The sequence below is a fragment of the Bactrocera oleae genome, chromosome 4 (genome assembly GCF_042242935.1).
Source record: "Bactrocera oleae isolate idBacOlea1 chromosome 4, idBacOlea1, whole genome shotgun sequence".
Taxonomy (NCBI): domain Eukaryota; kingdom Metazoa; phylum Arthropoda; class Insecta; order Diptera; family Tephritidae; genus Bactrocera; species Bactrocera oleae.
The window spans coordinates 10,490,533-10,513,814 of record NC_091538.1 but is presented as its reverse complement, the minus strand read 5'-3'; the positions used below and the strand labels follow the sequence as shown (position 1 = coordinate 10,513,814).

General features: G+C 34.1%; 1 protein-coding gene across 5 annotated transcripts in view; it reads right to left on the bottom strand.

The window, feature by feature from the left end:
- Positions 1–23,282, bottom strand: part of igl (igloo) — a 163,185-nt gene that overhangs the window by 117,413 nt on the left and 22,490 nt on the right. For 2 of the 5 annotated variants that reach the window (XM_036375117.2, XM_036375118.2), the window contains exon 1: positions 11,928–12,390. The exons of 1 other annotated variant lie outside the window; for it this stretch is intronic. The gene's annotated coding sequence lies outside the window, so the exon portion shown is untranslated. Of the gene's footprint in view, positions 1–11,927; positions 12,391–14,872; positions 14,942–23,282 lie in introns of those variants that run through there. 2 more of the 5 variants (XM_070109041.1, XM_014240247.3) reach the window with 2 other exon arrangements.

Here is a 23,282-nt window from a genome sequence, read left to right as displayed (position 1 = left end):
CATCCTATTTCTCACAATAAGTATTACGATAATAAAACGGGCAGAACCACAGTTGGAGTCAAAGTTATAAAAAGGCAGTTCGATTAATAGCAGGTTTAACATTCCGTCTTTGACTGGTTCTTCAACAGACTGTGGACAAAAAATCAGCAACAAGTGAAACATATTGGTTCAGTCTAATTCTTCCCGGTGGCGATATAACCAAGAAACCGATTAAGCCAATTTGAATATTTAAGTAGATATCACAGCTATTATCTTACTTTCTACATATTTTTGTCAAGGCTCTGGATCAATGAAAGATGGGAGGTGATAACAACCCTATTTCGGAGCAGAAAAATCTTAATATCCTCAAAATTGTTTCCCCCAACGTTGTTTATTGCTGAATTTCGCAAGTAAGCAGTACAAGTGGATGGAATAATATTTTAGGCACATTACTATTCACCCTTCAGTGCATTTCCCTATACTACGGCAGTAGAAAAAAATGGTTACGAGTCGCCATGAATCACTATTTCAGCTATGCCATTAACAGATTTGACTTTGATGAATTCACTTTTCCGTTGTGCTCGCTTCAACGGAACGAGTAGCAGCGCAGCAAACTCATAAGTATTCACACCTTGACTCGCACATAATGACAGTGTTGAGATGACAGCTGAAATGGTCGTTAGCGGCGACACAACTGCAACACCAAACTCTTTAAGGAAAGTGTCAAATCCATCTACTTGATGTTGACTGTCATCTAGCTCGCTATACGAAGGGGTTTGCTGCAACACAATGCTTTCAGGCCATTTGTAAAAACTTACTTGTGTCTTTTAGCAATTCTGCTTCAATTTAGCTTTAGGCTTTCACTAGCATTCGGCACGCAGCTGAAAACCGTCATATTGACATTCTGAACATGTGACAAGCAAATCTATGCGATGCGTGCGTTCAATTTACGCGGCTGCGAAAAGTTCTATTCATTTCAATACGATTGCGGGCGTAAAATGGTTATCCAATTGCCAACCAGTTAAGAATACAAGGTGGAAAACACGTTCGTTATTGAATTGACATAAAAGTGTAAAAAAGTAATTGAAATGGCGGGTTAAGTGTGGTTCATACTCGACTATGTATACTTTATTACAGTGGCAGTTTTAAATTTGATAAACTTTGAGAGCCTTGTTAAAAAGCTTAAGCTCGTGTGCGCCAAAAAGTATAGCACGGAGACAATATCTGAAACATAACAAAATCTATCCATTACTGAAATAAGATGACTATTGATGATGAAAACTGGGACACTAACGACGATGTCAATGGAAAACGATTGTGGTCGAACTCCGATGAGCCGACGCGAACGATTGTCAAACTAAAATTGATGGCCAGATAGATTTTGCATGTGTTTGATGGCATAGACAGGGAATCATCTACTATGAGCTACTCCCTTATAGCCACACTTTCAATTCGTGCTCGTACTGCAATACTTGGATCGTATGAAAGAAGCAATCGGCCGTAAGTGGGCCGCTTTGACCAATAGGAGGGGAATTGTGTTGCTTTAGGACAACGCCAGACCACAGACATCGATAGTGGCTCGCCAAAAGCTGCGGAAGTTTGGTTGGGAGGTTCTTATACATCCGCTCTAGCATCCAAACCTGGCACCAAGTGCTAGCTGTTTTTGTCTGTGCCGAGGTTCTATGCTAGAGAAACATTTGTCTCAAGAGAAGCTTGTGAAAATCGACTGCTACAGTTTTTTGCCAATAGAGAGTGGCATTTTTGAAATTATCTTCTAAAAGGCAACAAGTTATCGAAAAAAGACATATTCGACCTAAAAGGATCATTCCAGTTATTATATGTTAAACTTTCAATTTAACGTTAAAAAGAAAAAGTTTTCCTTACACTAGACCTTATGTTATTTGATCAAATTTGACTCGAACTGGTCCACCTGTCTTTATTTTCGTGAACATGTTGTCAAATTGGATCAGATGGTATATAATCAATAGCTGTTCTAATAAAAATGTATCTTTAAACCGGAGTTAAGGTGGAATGAAAATATGTTTTTTTTTTATGCGTTTGATTAATTCATATTTGATTCTATTAGGTATTCCGTGCACATTTCTCAATTTCACCAAAACACCGCTTTCTCATTACAATGGAAGTCACATTAATATATTCATTTTTGGTATTCCAAATATTTACCCAACATCATCAATCATTTCGCAATTTGATTTGCACGCACTTACCTACCAATGTACTCACGCAAGTGGAATATTAAATATTGTTATATTCCATAACAAACAACAATAAACACAGATGATATTTAACAAACAATAACAATGGCATTTGGAAATGTAAAACAAAAAGCAAAAGCAAAAACATAAACAGTAAATGAATGAGTTGGAGCGAAATCACTCAATCAAAAAAGCGAAAATTTGACAATACAAAATCGAATTTTTCGATGAGACAAGCAGCGCTTCAATCACCCAAATATTGGAGCGAAAGTTCTGCTACCAATTACGACTGCGTATTCACAAGGAGCTTAAGACTAACAAAAAGTTTTGAATATGATATTCGAAGTGAAGGGGGCAAGCAGCATTTCCTTCGAAGCATTAGCGTATATTTAAAACTTACTCTAACACACACACTCAAACTTGTACACAGCCGTGTTGTTGAAGTCCATCATTTATCATTTTTTAAATGAAATTCACTCGTGATTTCATACTCGTACATTTGCTGGCGCAGCGTGATGTTGACAGTAGTCAAGCAAGGGAATTACCTTTAGGCCTTGTTGATTACTAAATAGATGAACTTTCTACTTTTCTAGGCGCACTTTTGCAGTGCTATACTCAATGTGCTTCATGTTTGCCGCAATGATAAATGATTTGTTGGAATTGCAGTGTGTACTTATTTGACAGTTTATTGTTGGAAATTGGCAAAGTTTTGCTATAAAATGTCTACTCAAGTATTTTTCATTAACAAAATTCTTTTAGGGAACTCACCAGAAGTTAGCGCGGATGTGGACGAATAAAAACACCAAAGGCTGTTTACGGTTTTGATAATGCCGTTTTATGGCGGCGTTACCACTAATTTCGCCTTTATCCTAATCAAGAATAATAATAAATTGTCTTTTATTGAGGCAAGCGAGTAAAGATCTTGACAAAATAACGAACTTTCATATTAATAGTAAACTAAGCCTTACTTCACACTTCTTTTGTTCGTGACGTCACAAATAAATGTATTTTTCTGTCAAGAGCACTCCAAAAGTTATACAGAACAAAAATCTCGTAACCTCTAATTCAACCATCCTTGATACAAAGTTACATACTTGTACATAGCAAAACTATATCTTAAGAATATTAACGAAGGAAAAGTAGAAATCAGGTAACAAAAAAAAAGTAAAAATAAAAAATAAGTAAAATTTAGTCCAACGGTAAAACTAACAGCTTGAAACGGGATTTAAGAAAGAACGCTTCGTTCTCAAAGCTTTGCTCTAGATTTCATTTTCAACCAATTTCCAACTTATTTTTAACAAATCAAATACAAAATACTTACTTGCAATGGTTCGTAAAATAAATTTCGGCTTAGACATGTTTTATGAGCCTAAGTTAAGGACAATGTGATCATCTATGTTGCCAAGACTATTTAAAGATGTATATTATTATATATTATGTAAGATTATTACTTGTTTTGATATAAAAACATTAGAAACGAAATATTTTGCTAAAACGAATTTTTAGCGTAGTTGCCACCTGTCTATAAAATTAGAATTTATTAGAAAAGTTAAAGAAACTTAGTAACAAACTGGCTGGAAATAATTTTTGAAAATGTTGCCATCTTTTTCTAATTTTTTATTCAATTAAATTTATAAAATTTATTATATATTAATACTTTTTTTATGAAAAGTTCTTGGACACATTAACGATGTCTGCGAAGGCATAATATCATTCAGCAAGGTTACCAGCTGTTTCTAATTTAAAATTTAATTAATTTTTATGTATGTATGTATTATGACCATGTTGACATTAAACTGTTAACAAAAAAGGCTAAAATTAGAAATATGTTTTTGCGAAGAGTTGCCAACTATACCAAACTTTAATTTGTTAAAAATGATAAAATAAACGAAATATTACAATATTTGTTTTACAATAAAAGCTAGGCAAACTAAATTAGAAATATTTTTTAGAGCGGTTGCCATATGTTACAAAATTTAAATAAAACAATGTGCCTGCGAAGGGTTACCAACTGTTCGAAATTTTAACTTAATAAAACTGATGAAATAATACAATATATGTTTTAAATTAGAGCTCGAAAGACTTTAAGTTAGAAGAAATTTTGTAAAGTGTTGCCATATATTAAAAATTTTAACTTAAGAATATATGTTTTGCGCAGGTTTACCAACTTTTTTTAATCTATTAATATTGAAAATAAAACATAATAAGTTTTTTATTAAGAGCTAAAACGGCTTATGTTGGAAAATTTTTTTCGAAGCGTTGCCACTTGTTAAAAATTTTAACATGAGACATTTTTAAATGAAGAGGTGATTTGTTGCTTGAGAATTTAAATATTACAATATGGTTGTTTCAGTAAAAACTAACGAGGCTTTGGTTAGAAATATTTTCGAGAAGCGTTGCCAACTGCCTAAAATTTTCAAAAATTCAAAAAAAAAAATACAAAAAAAAATTATAATTAATAATATTAGATATATTATAGTTAATGTTCAGATTTCGATTTCTTTTGAGAATACGTTAAAAGGCGTTGCCATCACAAATTGATAAAATAAGTTTAATTTATCTGCCATAGCTACACATTTGAAGCTTTAAACTAGTCAAAACTAACTCAACTAAATAAGTATTTGCTTAAAAGTTTAAAGCAACAACAAAAAAATCTTTGTAAAGCACGCAAAAAGTTATCTAAAGCAAGAAAAGTGCTAAAAGCCAAAGTAAATGGAGCGTAATTTATGATCCGATGAGATAACACACACCCAAACACACAGTCGTTAAGCAATTTGTTAGAAAACAAGCAATGCAAAAGTGTGCGCATGTATTTATACAAACGAGTCTTTGCATGTGTGAGCGCTGTTGATAACAAGCATACGGCGAAGCGCCTTCAATTATGCTACTAACAACCAAACAGAAAGCAGTAAATAGTAACAAAAGTCATGTTTAGACAAACATATACATATGTATGTGTATATAAACGTGTATGTGTGTATAATCTAAGCAATACGGTTATCTATACAAACGGCTTGGCTGCAACGGCTTGTGCGCCTATAAATATGTTGCTGCCTGCTGTTAATGCCACTGCACTCGCCTGCCGATAAATTTTGCTTCTAATTGACATATATGTGTGTGAGTGTGCGTTCATGGGGCTACTGCAGTGTAAACAAAGTTAACGAGGTGGTGTGGCAACTTCGTAAAAAATCGATGTGCCGTTACGTGTGAGTGTTTATTTATACGCAAATACTTTGTAACGTTATAACTGTACATGTTTCGGCGACAAAGCCTGAACAACATTTTTTTATACAAGTAAGCCGGTGGGACAATATGTGCACCGCTGAGTGGCATAGAAGTAGCAACAATGTTGCTTTTTCATTTTTTTTTGTATTTGCTAATCTAACGGTGTTACGTTTTTAGGCATATTTTTCTCCTTGGCTGTTGTTAGCATAACGATTGTTAGCAGTAAAAGCACAACATGTTTTTGCATATTTGAAACCGAAACGAGAGTGAAAGAAATTTAAAGTTGAATATTTTCATGAATACTAAATTGCAGTTTATTCATAGTTGTGCTGGAGAAAACTAGCAAACTTTAAAGATAATTGAAAAACATTTTTTGGCAGTCTTGTGAAGTTTCTTTGATAATTTTTTCTTTTCGGTTTTGAGGTCTTTTCCAATATTTAAAGTAGAAAAAGTTCACAAATACTAAATTATAATTTTCTTTCATTATTAAAAATAAAATATGAAAAATATAGAAAAAACGTTAACTTTGGCTGCACTGAAGCTCAATACCCTTTACAGTTGCATTTTCTATAGCATATTTATGTTATAAAGCTCTTTATATTCATTTCGATCGATCAGTTTGTATCGCAGCTATATGCTTTAGTAGTCCGATCTGAACAATTTCTTCAGAGATTATACCGTTACTTTAGACAATAACTTTATGCCAAATTTATTGAAGATACTTTAACAAATAAAAAAGTTTTCAATACAAGGACTTGAACTGGTTCGATTAGTTTGTATGCCAGCTATATGCTTTAGTAGTCCGATCTGAACAATTTCTTCAGAGATTATATCGTTGCCTAAAACAATTATCCGAGCCAAACTTCGTGAAGATATCTCGTCACTATGCAGTCCGATGAAGAAAACTAAAGTGGCAAGCGATGTACTTACGGAGCTTTCATCTACCTAGTAACACCATAAAATGCTCACACCAGATTGACAAGCACGTCTATAACGCTAATTTTCACAGTTGACACACAGTTTGACAGCCGAATATCTATATATACACACATATATACATTGAAATCACTACCAACTTTTCCCCTACTTACAGCTGCACTCTGGACTAATTTTAGTCGTGAAAAGCAAATAAATCGATTTTTAATCAACGTGCTTACGCTTGATTAATTTGATTCATTGCAAAGTCATATAACGGCACGTGAATATATAAAAAAAAACACACACATTTTGATATAATATGATAACGGCAGTTGTGAGTTTAAATACTTGTATGTATGCGCTCGGTTATTTTTAAGCACTCAAATCAATTTTCCCTCAAATGTGGCAGGCAAAAAGCTTTGCGGTCGGCCGGAACAGGCGCGACCACAGCAACACATTAAACATTCACTCCACCTGGACTGTCGGTGCTTTGCACAGCTTAACGCTGCATTTTATGACAAGCCATTAATTTTTTAGCCATTTAGCTCTGATGTTTTTCTTTGCCTTCTATTTGACGAATTTTTAGTTTCGTGAATTAATAATTTTCGAGTGAAACAAGGTTCGACAGTTGTGCAGTGCGAAACATGTTTTTCGATATTTTTTAAAATAAGTATAGCATCACCAAAACATGGTGGTACAAAAAAACGGTGTCATTTAATTAAAAGCAGCAAAACGGTAAAAAAAAATCCAAAATTCCTTTTTTTTATCTATAGCTGTTACAGAAAACCGCTGAGCTTTCATATCAACATTTAAGCTTTCATTATTTCGATGAAATTTTCCTGAGAGCTTCTATAAAAGCTCCTTTTCGCTTAAGCAATATGCTTTATACAGGTTTAAGTGCATCAAAATTTTTAAGATCTTTCACTTAAAAAAAACTACGACAAATAAAGAACTGTTATCAGGCTAGCTGTTGTTAAAAAAATGGTTTGGTATTAATCAGAGGGCTGTCAAGATTACCAAACATTATTTTATAACCGAGTGTTTTTTAACAAATGCTTACAAGTGTCAAGACATGGCTGAACGAAAAATTCGCTCGGTTCTAGCTATTTGAAGCCGAGAGTCAAGATAACGAGTGACCTATAATCACTGAACGATCGATGGGTTGTCTTGTAACCTAGAGCCATAAAATTATATAATGAAATCCATAATTTTTCTAATAGCTGGTTTTAGTATGGTTTGAGAATTCGTCGACAAAATTAAAGAGAAAATAACCGAAATTTCACAGTTTGTCTTCGAAAGGACAGATTTAGATTTCGTCGATTACATTCCGCTTTGTTCAATTAAAACAAGGACAGTCCACACACTGATAGCGACTCGCTAGAAGCGTCGGAAGCCTGGTTGGGAGTTACTTAAGCATTCAACTCAGAGTCCGCACCTGGAACCAAGTGTTAGCTACCAGTTTCTGTATATGGCGAATTATTTTGCTGGTCAGACATTCACCTCAAGGGTGAAAGCTGGTAAAAATCGACTGTCCGACATCGACAGATTTTGGGCAATAGGAGCGAGCGTTTCTTTGAGAGTTATTGAACAAAACGGCGCATATTTGACTTAAAAGGCATCATTATAACTATGCTAAATAAAACTTTTAATTTAATGGAAAAATAATGCATTTTTTACTAGATCTTATTTATTAAGCGCTGACGACTCCATAAATACAATCTGTAATTTTTCGGAGAATTGTGCACAAGCTTCTGTGAGTAGAACGTTCGTCATATATAGTATGTTTCAGAGCTCTTCATGTTGGAACTATTCTTCACACTCTTTACTTTCTACTATTATTTTTATTTTAGAAAAAATATGTCACTCATTTTACGAGGCATTCAAGCGGAAATGCAACTTTTTCTTTATTTTATTCCGTTCCTTTTTACGACAGCGGCAAAACCTATGGCTGCCTTTGTTTGCTCCACTAAATATTTTATTAGGTTGTTTTTATACAAACAATAGAGCGCTTACGATGAATTCCACTCTATTCACTCGCTATTCTCACAATTGAGTTTTTTCATTACTATTTTTTTTTCGTTTTCATTCTTTACATCAAATATTTTTCAACGCTAAATGCCAATTAAAAATCAATGCATTGCGAATTCAGCGAATCAAGTAGAATTGAGTGAAGCGTTTATTTTTAAATAAATCTATATTAGGGCGAGTCAACAAAAGAATTAATTGTTTTTACACTTTATGTTCCGAAAAACTTGTGGAGAATCTGCGCGAAAAAATCTCTTCCAAGTATGTGCGTTTATTATAAATTTATTAATAGGAAGGTCTACACCTGTTCCGTTTTTAATCATAACCTGAACAGCGTTATTACGTTTCGGATGATTTTAGTACACCCGAAAGGAAATGTCGGAGACACCACAAAGTATATATATGTCCATCTGTATATACGTGAACTAGCTCCTCAGCTTTTGAGATATCCTGCACATGTTCTTTTCTTCACAAAAAGCTGCTTATTTGTCAGAACCGCTGTTAACGGAACACTATACCATACAGCTGCCATACAATATGAAAAACTTTTTTATTTGACGAAATTTAGCGAGCATTATTATCTAAGCCATTGATGCAATATCGTAAGAAATTGTTCAGATCGTATAATTATAGCATATAACTGTCATACAAACTGATCGATCGGAATCAACTGCTTGCATGACAAACTTTTTTATTTGGCGAGATATCTTCTTGAAATTCAGCATAGATTGTAATTCAAAGTATTACTATAATATCCGAAAATATTCTTCAGCTCGGACCACTATAGCATATAGTCATGTAATCTAATCGATTAAAATCAAGCTAAATCTAGTTTTATAACCTTTTACGCTATAAAAAAGGAAGCTGAGAAGGGTATAAAGTGAAAAAACATTATATATTTTTTTTTTGCCACCGTAACCTATATCTAATATATTTGTATGAATGCATGTGTCATAAAATTTTTTTAGTGTTGCTGTATGAAAAAGCGCAATATTTACGCTTAAATAATTTTTATTTAAAATGCTTTTGCTTTACATACACATACCTATGTCTACAATAGTATACAATATTTACCGTTTTTTATGCTTTAAAAAATATTTCTCGAATGCTGGCATATTCAGCATGGATTTCCTGTTGGCAAATTTTATTGCGAAATAATATGTTGAGCAATAAATTTAATTTATATGTATATAACATAAATAACGGTAACAGCTGCACTAACACATAAATAAAGCTGTTTACTCGCTTAAATATGCATATTCATAATTTATTTTTGTTAAATAATACATATAATATTTACACACATACAAATATTTTTTTTTCTTTAGCTGTCTTGAAATGTGTGTATAAAATTCTTTTTTTACCACGGCATAAAATTTAAACACGAATTAATATGTTTGTGTGTGTGGTCGTAATAACTGTTTCACTCTGATTTATCGCAATTACTTCGCAAATAAATAAAATAAATAAATAGTAATAGTCGGTTAAAGACATGTGAATATGCTTATCATTGTGCCATCAATTTCGAATTCCAACGTTTATGACAAGTTTGATTTTATTATGAAATGAAAATGGCATTCAATTGTCATAAATACCATGTGACTGTGTGTGTGTGTGTGTGCTTCAACAAGAGAGTTATGTGTTTAAACAATTATATGTATGCATTTATGAATGGCAGTATGCGAAAATGACTTTCAGCAATAATTCATGCAACAAATATGCTTCGAAAAAATATGCTAACATATCAACATAAATGGAATTTCGCAACAAACACAACACCAATACGTTGTCAATAAGCTTAGTAGGCAGTGTTTTCTAACTCGTTATTCGATAATCTTTTTTTTTTTTGTTATAGAGGCGCTTTTTTCAATTTAGCCACGTCCGGCTGTCAGTCCAGCTTTGAAAAGTCGATATTTGTTATATTGTGAAACGTTGGAGACTTTATAAAATGTTTATATAAATGATCAGCATGACGAGCTGAGTCGATTTAGTCTCGCCCATCCGTCCGTCTGTTTGTATATATGCGAACAAGTCCCCCAATTTCGACATATCGTTCTAAAGTTTTGCACACATCTTTTTCTTTCCAAGAAGCTGCTCATTTGTCGAGCCCGGCGTTATCCGGATTTCTGCTGTTATACAATCTAAACGCTCAAAATCAAGTGCTTGTATGGAAAGCTTTTTTATGCAGCACAAACTGTTCCAATCGGACCACTATAGTTCAATATGGCTACCTAATCCTCTAACATTATCACTAACTGACCTAGATCAAGAATATATGCAGATTTACTTTAAAACAGCAAAATTAATTGCAATTGAGAACTCCTTAACCGCTTGCGATTTACTTTCGGGCGTCTCACTTGAATTTTGCGGGTTCTTATGCGAGTTCGTTGCCTGCGTCAGATTTGTGTTGGTGTCAAGAAGCTACATCGATGTATGATTTTTTTACTGCTGCTTTAAAAATCTTTTGGTATTCCAAAAGTCTTAGCAATTGTGCTCCGATCGGAACAATAAGTCATCAAACCAATCTTAACCTAACCAATTGCTGTTTCGATAATAAAGCAAGTTAATATAGCGTGTCTTTGGTAATCTAACAATGAAGTGACAAACAATTTACTCCCGAAATAAGCTAAGTACGCATACAACCCTGTGGTAAGAGTGAAGCAAATATGTTAATAGCTGAAATATGTAGGTCTATAACTTGTATTTCTTATACATGAGCCATGATCAATATGTTTTGGTTCGCCTAACTTATGTTTGTAACACCCCTAGAACAAATCGTGTGTTACAGAATTATGTTTACCGAAACGATAAGAATTACGAGTGGTATTGATGGTAGGATACTCGGATCTATCCTCCTGCCCATTAGTTTATTCGTTCGTTCGTGAGTGCTAGTAAAGCTGGATCTCCTGTTAACAGGTGCAAAACATTTGGGTAGTTTACATGACTACGTACATTTTATATAGTACTTGCATATATTATAAGATAATTGACCAATCAGCTGCGTTTACGTAAAGATTGCCATTGGCGGCTTTTTATTTCGCAAAATTTGATTCGATGGAATTATGAAACAAATTAAACCTTATACCTAAAACAATGTTTTTCGAACAACTGCTTGATTTTATGTTATATATAATATATATATATATATATATATATAAATATGTGAAGGATATTACGAAAATACAATGTGATTTGATGATGAAAACGGCTGAAATGGAGCCTAGCTCTGCTTATTTCAATAAATTTAGTCTTGTACTTTCGATTTACTTTCAACCATGCATATCGGTTAGGATTAGGTTAGAAAGTTATCATAATGCAAACAAACGAGAGTATTTCGAATAGCATAAGTAGGAGAGTTGGTTCTCAAATTGTGAGCTATCGAGTCACAACTGATAATATGATGAATATATGATAATGTGATTTTAAGGCAAGAACTGAAACTTCGGGGGGCGTCTGCAAAAAAACAAACAACTTGGGAAATAACGTACACCTTAATATATATATTATATTATTATGTACCATACATATATATCGATATCATTTTCCTACAATTTCTTCACATACCTGTTAGTCACGCTTTCAAAGTTGTTGACTTGGTTTAATACACCGTTATCACTTGAACTGGAGTGTGCAACGCTCACGCATAAATTTAAAACCGCGTGATAACCGTTAAACTTCTGTGCTTATCAATCAGAAAAACGATTGTTTTTAGCGCGCACTGTGCGATAAAAGTGTTCACGAGTTATAACACCGCAGGTGATGTTCGAAAACAACACACCGTTAACAGGTATACTAGGTATTATGGAGGTCACAAGTATCAATATTATTAGACACTTTGCAACGTTGTTGTGGGAAACTTCAACAAAAATTGGTTGAATCCTGAATTGACGCGCGAACTCAAACACCAGAGAACCTTTCGATTTGAACGCTTCGGTCGATTTGTAACACTGGCCTATTGTGCTGCTGCTGCCAAGGTACTCGTGTTGTGCGCTGCTTGCGGTTCTATTTTGAATTGGTTTTGGGCTTTGTGTCCTGGACGAAACGTAAGCAAACGGACAAAGACACGAAGCGATAATTGAGTGTTTCACTTAGCAGTGATACGAAATTGTAATGAAACACACAAGTGCTAAGAGCGAGCTTCTTAGGCAGAGATTATGTGTTGAGTAAAAGCTTCACAGTCAGCTGAGCGCTAGTTGGAAGGTTGGGTGTGTATTTATAAATAGTTCGGTCAGAGAACGTAAATGAATGTAATGCTCTTCTAAGTTCGCTGGTTCGGTAACGTAATAGCGGTAAATACTCAAATCAGCTGACGTAGTAGGAATTAGCGGAAATGGAATTGAGTAAGTTAACAAATGGTTCACGGTTGATATGCTTATGTGTCGCCCATAACCTACCAACCTAGAAAATGCATTGTTCGTTTTAAGTATGTATTTGGGTATTACGTGCATCGTCGTTTCCATAATATCAACATATATACCGTTATACAGGTGCTTAAAAAGCTCCATTGTAAGCGTGTTTCAATTTCACGGTAATGTTGACACTCATAATTGCAAGCAAAAAATTAATGAGAAACCTAACGTATTGTACGTATCTAAACTAAAAGCTCGGAAAAGCAGTTAAGATTTAAAAAGCTAGAACTTTTGTAACAAAAAATTATGTAGTTAAAGAATAGAACTTATGAGGATTAGGGGAAGCAGTTTTCGTTTCCGATTAAAATATAGGGTTCTCTATATAATAGTTGACAATTCGCTGCCAGTCGCACCCAAACACATAGCAAAACCTTACTGACCATTAATGCTACCTTTGACACCGTTTGCGTTGGCTCACCGCAGTTCGACCACGACCGCTTGGTTGTAAGGTTTTTATGCATCCACATATAGTCCGGTCCTAGGGCCAAGTGATTGCTACCTGTTCCTGTCTATGTCGAATGATTCGTTTGGTCAAAAATTCGCTTTAAGAGAAGCTTATGAAAATCGACTGTCCCAACTTTTGTCAACAGGGGCGAGGTTTCTATGAAACTGGCATTACAAAATTACCTGGGAAAAGGCTATAAGTTATCGTAAAAACGTTGGATATTTGACCCTAAATTAGATCTTCAATTTAATGAAAAAGTAATGGATTTTTTTTTACTAGACCTAATATTTAAATTATACATATTTGCTCTCGTAACGAAAGAAAAGCTCATCACATATAAAGAATTGCAATGCTGAAGCTTTTCGCGTAGTTGGCTTACAGTTTGTTTCGCGGAAATGTTATTTTTACACTGCGGAGCTTTCTGAATTTACATTGTGCTGGAATTAAGGCTTATCACAATTAACATACCTGTTTAATTTTATAGTTAACAAAAAGTCCAAATGTGCTGTCATATTTACCTGCAAGAAAAGGTATTGTAAAAAAAAATTATTAGTAAACTGTAATATTATATATATTTTTAATAACAATGTTAGGCAATTCAATTCGTTAAAATTTTTTTGGGTTGCAACTTTGATTGAGGTTTGCTTCGAGGTAGTACTAGCATTTCATACGATTTGGAAAGTGTAACCAAGCAGCTTCTAGTACTTTTATCAACGCTATTTTTTTATGTAAGTATCTTTGAAGCACAATTATAGTTTATGGATATCAAAATCGAAAAAAAATATATTTCGAAAAATTTTATCGAATCGAATTTGATAACTTGTCGTATAATTAGTTGAACTAATCTATGAAAAATAGTAACACAAACGTAACAATTTTTACATATAGAAAAATTGAATGCTTAAATTATATGTTTTATTAAAAAACTCAGAAAATAATGAATATAGTATAATGAAAATACTAAAACACCAAACAGAACCATAGAAATGACACAAAGAGAGTAAGAGCGAAAAGCATATATCATGTTATTTATTCATGTCAGTGAGAGAAAGTTGAGAGCGACTAACAGAGTGTGAATGAAATATGCGCTGTTAACAACATTAACATAACAGTTAACTAGAAAAAGAGGCAGCTTTCAGAAGCGGCTGTTATAATACCGTCAAGAAATAGTTGAAGAAATGAACTAACAAATTTAATGTGGAATAATTCTAAACACTTACATATGTATATATTATATAGGTATGTTGGCCAATTTAGGTTATATACATGCAAATAGTTTTTGGAAAAATATATTAAAAAACGTGCAGACTATATAGCTGAGTACAAATTTCCACAATTAATATAAAATTCGCTAGAATCACAAGAAAACACTAGAAACAACACCCAGAGAGTACTATGTAAGTATGATATTGGCAAATCGAACACACAGTTGGCTGCTTGTATGTAGTATGTATGAATGTATGGGATGTAAGCAAGAAACATGCTTCGAAAACTTTCAACACATGATTATAGATTATAGGATACCATTTAAGGATGAATGTTTTTTTTTTTTTGTTTAAAATAGACAAAACTAGTACACAAAAACAAACGCCAAAATATTCCTTTATAATTTTAAGTAAAATTTCTCGAAAATTTTCAACTCTCACCACACACACCGATTTGTGTAGTTGTTTTTGTGGTAGGTAGCTAAAACGAATTAACATCGAATTTAAAATCGAGATCCAGATTTCTTAGCGGATTACGTTGTATCTTCTTGCTGCCATGATGATGATGGCCCGGCGGGATGCGTATCGTTACCTCGATATCGTCGTCTGTGGCGTGGCCGTTAGTTTATTTGTTAACACATATTTAGACGCACACATGCATACATACACGGTTATGAAACGAGTACGTAAGTGTTGTCACATAAGTAGTTGGTGTTGTTGTGCACATATATATAGGAACGAAAGGTTAGCAAAGAAATTATCACAATTAATTTATTTTATTTTTAGCTTTTCGTGAAAAATTAATTAAAAATACTGCTGAAAGCAACGAACAAAAGTAAATAATTCAATTAAAAAACAATTACCGTTAAAACTAAACATCAACGAAAGCTTACGCAGCGAGCTTTTATCAGCTGTTAATATAACAGTTAACGGTCGAACAGTACAGTGGAATAAAACGCGGAATACAGAGCTTAAATATAATAATCTAGGAAAATATAAAAAAACAAAAAAAAAGTGTCGATTTAAAAGTTAAAGAAGCATGAAAAATAATCATGCCGTATCACTATACTTTTAATATAACGAGTTCTGAATTTCCAGTTAACCGTATACAAGATATTGCAAGATATCTTAACAAAATTAAATCGACGTGTGACCTTGGATATATATTAGCGTGGAGCGAAAAAAAATATTTTTTTTTTGCTTAGCCTGAGGGTAAAATTTGTAGATTATAAAGAAGCAAAAATGCGAACATTGCCTTTTTAAAGTCCAACTCATCAGCTTTGCAGTTACCTGTGATTCCGCTGTGATCTGGCAGCCATACTAGTCTTATCACAAAATGACTCGTTTTCATTGTCATTGATAATGAGGTTAGGCATTTCTTAACCAGCCTTGAACGCACGGTTAGTGAAGACAAGGCTAGAAAAAATTTTAAACGGCAATTTAGATCGAGACAGCGTTCTATGTCTTGTGATTTTATGAGGGGCTTAGGATTTTCGGTCTTGCCTTTACAATTTATTAAAGAACTTACGGAAAGCTGGCTGCCTTTTGCAGTAATAAATCAGGGCCATGTGGACTTATAGCAATACCTATGTACTAACTGAAAGCAGATGTAAGCATTGCCAAATTAGACGTTCATATCGATTTCATTAAAATTCCACTTTGAAATGTCAAATCTCATCAGTTTGTGTAACTTGTCATCGCGATAACCGAACAACTTTGAGGAATCAACAAGTGAAAAATAAATACCAAAGATTTTAATGTCTCGCACCATACACACATACGTACATACACGGTGCTACTTTGCTTTGTCGAAAGCCACGAAATTTCATGCGAAATATAAATGGTACAGTTGACTCGAGGGTGTTTGCAAGATTGATTTCTGCGCTGCTGCTGCCACTGCATAAATTTGTATATATGTTTTTTTTCTGCAAACACGCCTGTTTACTTTTTTGTGTTAGTGTACGGGCAGGACAACTGAAAACATTCAGGCGCACAGCAAATATTTCGCAAACATTTGACTGCTTTTGCTGTCCAAAATTGTGTAAGCATCAAGTCGCAGAAGCATTACACTTTTATCTGCTAGCTTTTGAGCGTTAACAGCCGCTGGGTGAACGTGTACAGTTACAAAAGGCTTTAAAATACAAACGGTTAAATAACAAAGTCAAAAAGAACATGAGAAATTACATACAACAGTATAAAGTCATAAAGCAGTGAATTACTGTCGCAAATATTTGCGAAGAATATCTGCTATCTCACACCCACAATCGGTAAGACCAAGGTTGAAGATAACATTGATAAATTTTTTCATCAAATAAAGGTCCGAATTATTTGTAGAAACTCATTAAATTTAAAATTGGGTAAACAAATCGGAAGTCAAAAATTGTTTAAGTTCTTATGATATTCTCATCACTACATATTTTAAGGGTACAGATATCTAAAGGCCTTTATCACTTAACCGATACCTAAGATTATCGAAACTGTAGTTTGAAGTCATCTTCTCAACGCGCACATAGAAAAATAAGTATGTAAGTACTAAGTTCTAGTGCCACCGAATATTTAATACGCTCGCTTTAATACTCTGCAAATGATCAAGGGCGTAGAAATACTTTCAAGTTTGGCAAAGATTTATATTGATAAATTGTGTGTAATAATTCAATATTCATTATTCGACGAAATTGTGAATGGATTACAACCATAAATGAGCTATATTTCATATATTGGGTAGAGCAGGATCAGATCTGGGCTGATTGCATTAACTTTTGGTATTACTCAAGTATACTCGCAAATATGTTTTGCCCAATTTGGCAAGACAACAAATACACACTGACCGACTTATGCGGCATAAAGTTTACTATAATAACGACAATCATTTAATTGTAAAGGTAACCGGTCCACGAATTAGCCCAGCTCGCATATAAAGTATATAGTATATGCGAACTGGGCTAACTCGTGGACCGGTTACCCTTACAATTAAATGATTTTCGTTATTATTCTTTTTTTTTGAGCTATCTTACGTATTTACCTACATATATACGAGGTGTGTTCAAAAAATACCGTCAATTTTCTTTAAAAAAAAGAGATTTATTCATTCGCCAACATGCTACCACTTCTTTCAATCGACAAAACACTACTCAAACTCAATTTTTGAGATAGCCTTTAGTTCTTTCAGCGATTTTCAACTATCTTGTAAACGATGGACCTTTAAGGTTCTCTTTATTTTTGCAAATAGGAAAAAGTCACATGGAGCTATTAATGTCGAATTTGACGGTTTTTTTGGTCAAGAATTCACGAACAAGGAAACGAAAATCGCCAAGCGCCTAAAAACACATCTAACCTTAGAGGATCATACAAAGTAAGTAAAATTTGGACAATTGGACACTTCAAACTCGCAAAATTTTACATTTTAAAATTTTCGTTACTTTCTGAACACTCCTCGTATGATTTATATAGACAAACACAAGTTTAAAAGTCTTAGAATAGGTACATGGAAGAAGTATTGAGCCGATTTTCTGCATTTTAGTCGCACGGGCACACAATTTCACAGAGATAACTTAAATATTGACCGAAATATACGGTATAAATTCGACCAATATTTTAAAGATTTTCGAACATATTATCTAACAAAATAAACTATATTTCTGTTATAAGCTCACAAGGGCGTCATGATGCTCATATGCGATATGTGGGAGTTTGAAACGATATAGTCCGATTTAGACCATATTTAAATAAAAGTTGAAAAAATTTACAGTTCGCATATATGCCAGTACTTCTAACTCGACCTAAACTATTTTGTCACGTGACCACAGATATTTATATTATATTTGATACATAACATATAGGACACGCCTTATCTATTTCTGTTTCATGTAAGCCTTGCAAGTTATTTTAAAAACTCTTTCGAAAAGATCTAGATTCATTTTAAATTCGGAACGAGTTTCAACATAACTTCATTGTTATTTTATAGCGGCAATGTACAATATTAATGCAATCATTGGAAATGTTGTGTCAACATAATGTGAGCGTGTCTGAGTGCATAAAATGGACATCGCAACGCTTTGTTACAGTAACAACAGCAACAATAAATGAATGGAGAATTCCACAACGGAAATGTGTATAATAACGGTAATAATAACAAATAGTCGCCACCCACACAACCTTGCAACAGTGCGAAGAATTATTACCAAACACTGAAACGCTAATCTAATAACAACAACCCCACCACAACAACAACTAACCAAGAACCGAATTTGTTGCTTTTGTTGTTGCACGCTTTGACGTTGCGTACGACAGTCGTTTGTGTCGATTCCATTATGTATTGGCATTTGTGGTCACCGAGTTCGTGTATTCGATAGCGTGAGGCACGTTGCAAACCAAAGCGCAAACCATAAAAAATTACGGTAAAGTGTCATGCGACAACAACAACAAAAGCACAAAGCGCACGAAGCTGAAATTGTCCCTGCAGCAATGGAATGGCAAACGCAGCAACAAAACACATATGAAACAATATTTTAAGGTTTTTAGAAATGAAAAATTCTATGCGCTTTATAACCGTAAACAAATATAGAGGAACTACTTCGTTTTAGCCGAACGTACGGCACTTAGATATACATACATACAGTATATATTTTACAGAGGAGTAAAATGTTACATTTTTGGTATTCTGCACACGATTATTCTTTATTCGTCTTTATATCATGCATTCCCTGTGGAGATATTCAGAAAAACAAGGAAATGATAACTTCGACTGCACCGAAGCTATAATACCCTTTACCGTTGGAATTAGCTTGATTTTGATCGATCAGTTTGTATAGCAACTATGTCTCATAGTGATCCGAAATCGGCATTTCCGACATATGAACAACTTCTTGGGGAGAAAAGGGCATGTGAAAAATTTCAGATCGATATCTCAAAAACTAAGCGACTAGTTGACTTATATATAGACAGAATGACAGAATCATTTATATATATACAAGTATATATATTTTATATGCTTTCCGACATTACCCTTTAGATATTATAAACCTCTTGACAAACTTAACCCTGTTCAAGGTTTAATAAAATGTGGTTTTTGGAAAAGCATGAGAGTACAGAACTTTTCATTTTATGCCCTGGATACTGGATATTCATTAAAAATGTTAGCTTGAACTCAAAACTTCTTCAGTAAATTTGGTAAATTTGATAAAGATGTCTCCAGCTAATTTAATTTAATTTTAAAGCGATGAAAGTCTGCTCTCAATTTCGAATCTTCGTCCTCCCATCCGTTGAATACAAGTACCCTAGTTAATACTCTGCACAAAAATTCTGGTGAATATTCATCGGCGGTAAAGATCCTTAAAAGAACGTTCGATCATATGCTGGTAATGAACTGTAAACTGATCCAAAAAAATTTTGATAGACTCAAGGTGCTTTGTTGATTTGAAAGCGTCTTAATCTATCTATCGATCTATTCTATAGGAGTTTTAGGTAACACAACGGACCGGCGCTCTAAATCCATCCAAGGGAAATCTCTGTTCGGATCGACCTCTTAACCTAACCTAACCTACATTCCAAACTGCTTTACGAGTTCCAAAATGTTCGAAGTTTGTTTAATTGGTTCCGTGTATACGTGTATTTATTGTGCTATCTTACCAATCTCAGAAAAAAAGCTTGTATATTCCAAGTGAACCTTTGTAACTTCGGGATCTCAGATATCAACTTCTCGTTTCCTGCACAGATTGAACACAACAAAGCATCGAGTTAAGCTCCAATATTTTCCAACAACGATTTCTTAGTTTCGCTCATAAGCTTGCCTTCTGCTCTTTACAGCCAACATCGGTGTCAGAAATGACGACGAAACAATGATTGATTTGCTCCAAAAGTTCATTTTAAATTCCTTTTGCATTCAATGACATTTCTAAGTATTTGGGCGCTAACGACGAGCTAGTTAAAATTTAATGTTTTGCACTCAAGCACAAATGCAAACATATGCATGTCGATGTACTTATATCTGTGACCTTTTAAATGCATATACATACATACGGACATATAAAACTGTAATCTGTACGGCTATGTGTCACGTAAATAACTCTACTCAAACTATTATCGTTCCCCACCCGTTTTCGGTACATCCTGTCAAATCATGATGACTAAGTATAAATATAGATAGTTGCAAAAGCACATACATGCCACATAAAAGCGTGTTTGTAATTGTGTTTGTGTGCTTGTGCGCACGCCACAGACAAAATGGCAGTAAAGATGGCGCCATCAACCGCGTCACGTATTCTAGCACGTTTCATTGTCTTCGCTTCGATTTTAGCCGCCAACATTCCAAATGGTAGCGGTTGTCTTTGACTAATGTGAGATTTTCTTTTTGTTTAAACTTAATTTTCTAACTGTTAAATACAGTTTTTAGAGGTTTATACTAGTTTTTGAAAGTTATATCCAAGCAACTATTTTAATTTTTCGAAAGTCAAATCCTGCTCTTGAACACTCATTTTAGTTTGATAGTATGTAAATATATTTATGTTTATCCTTTTAACTATTTTTTCGATCGAATTCAGTCAGACAGTTTCTTCTTTATATCTCTTACAACTTAAAACACCTGAATAGATTTCCATTCTGGCATATCTATAAAAGCAATAATGAAAGTTTAGATCAGTATATTGAAGTAGCTTAATAAAGAGTAATCTAACGAAGGAGAATCTCTGACCTAAGTCACTCCCATTTCTCAATATAATTTGCTCACAAAACACAACATGTTCAGTCATCAATCAGTTATAACCAAATTTGGACCAGTAATGCTTTAAGCATGTATACTGCACCTGAAAATAACTCTTTCTGATCACAACGAAGTACGGAGAACCGCTTCAAAAATATTCAAATAAACAAAACTTAGTTAATTTAGGCTACCAACAGAGGTCCCGTTGTCCTATAGCGTTCTAGCGTTGAATATACGGAGCTCACATGAGTTCAGTAATCACTGTTAAACAAACGGCACCTGTGTGGCAGAGAGACTCCTCTGGCCTCGTGTGAAATGTGCGAGGCTTACTGAACTTCTTGCTCTAAGAAAGGTTCATCTATCCGTAATTGTGTAACGCGCTTCGTTGAGGTATGATGGTCTTTATAATCTAAACTTACGAGTGCTGCGCATCACAAAAGACTGGCATTTACAGCTATCCAGTTGGAATACTTCGTAGTTCCTGCTCCCTTGTCAGTTTTGGCATGATAACTTGTCAAAATATACTAAACATAAATGTCAAACACATATGTTTAATTCGACTATGACTCTAGAGAATTCTATAAATGGTATATTAAAATTACCATTCTAACGAGATTTTTGTTTTTCTAATACATTTTCCAAATCTGTACGAATAATTCGAAAACTTAAAATGTCAGCTAAAAATAGTTTTTCAGATACACGGACTTTTTCGTTTATGAAAATCGTTATATCCGAAAAAGGGCGCTAAAATTTTTTTTTTTGTGATTTTCGAATACAACAACCATTTTTATACCCTGAACAGAGTATAGTAGACCCTATATATACTTGTACATAAATGATCAGCGTGACAAGCGGAGTTGATTTAGCCATGTCCGTCTGTCTGTCCGATCGTCTGTCATATACAAACTACTTCCACAGTTTTTAAGCTATCGATCTGAAATTCTGCACCTGTCCTTTTCTCACTAAGAAGCTGCCCATTTGTCGGAACGGTCGATATCGGACCATTATAGCATATAACTGCCTTCTAAACTGAACAACCAACAACTGCCTTCTAAGGCAACAAAATAATCTCCTAGGAAATTGTTTAGAACGGATCAATATAGCATATAGCTGCCATACAAACTGAACAATCGGAATCAAGTGCTTGTATGGAAAACTCTACATGGAATCAAGTTCTGTGAATATTTTCTTTAAGGATCTCCTTCAAACTCGAAAAGAGTAAAAGAAGTTTGGGTTTTGACCTACTTTACCGCTTTGAGACTCGACTCTCAGCATTCATAGGTATACTGATTGATATTTGTTAGTATATTAAAAGCATAAGGGAAGAAAAGTCCTAGCAGCATTGAATCCGTACAAAACCTTCTCCCTTCAAATTTTTGTAACGAAGAAAAGTTTCTGCAAGCCAATCAAAAATTGTTTACAATTCTTACAAGAGAGTGTTTTTACCAGCTCTTACTTTCCAATTATACAACCACACTATACAGCAACAAACCAAACTGCTTTTTAGTTTTTGTTATTTTCATTGTTTTTCTCACTTTGTAAGCAGCTTGAGTGTTGTTGTTATAATTCCCATAATTACTCATACTGTCATTTTAGCATCCTTACGCAATTACCGTTTTATTAAATTAGTGAGCACGCCAAGTTATGGCAGACACAAAACAACACCAATGTGCGAGCAAATGCCGCTGGCGTCTGCCGCAGTTGAGTGCATTGTGTGCTCAACTATCGTGCAGTAGTATGTCTTTTCGTAACGTGAGCGCGAATATCTAGCTAAGAATTTAATATATAACTATGTCTTCACTGAGAGTAGTGCGCACTAGTTTTGAAATATTGAACCATTAAGCAAATTTCTGATAAGCAAAATCTCTAGTGGTTCTATTACATTCAAATGTAGGTAAGCGCGGCCAAACACCTGTCACGCCTTATGTATCTCTTTCACTATCGGTGTGGTATAACTATTTGTGCGCTTTTTATTATAAACAAATATACAAAAAACTTTGCAATTCACGTGCTTGTCTGTGTGTGTTATTGTCTTTGCCATTTTAGTGCTCATTTGTGTCGCATTACTGCTAAAGAGAGTTGTGGTGGTTGCTCTGTTGTTGCTGCTTAATGTAATTGCACTTTGAGGTTATGTCGCATGCCAGCGGTTGATTAAAGTTTGTC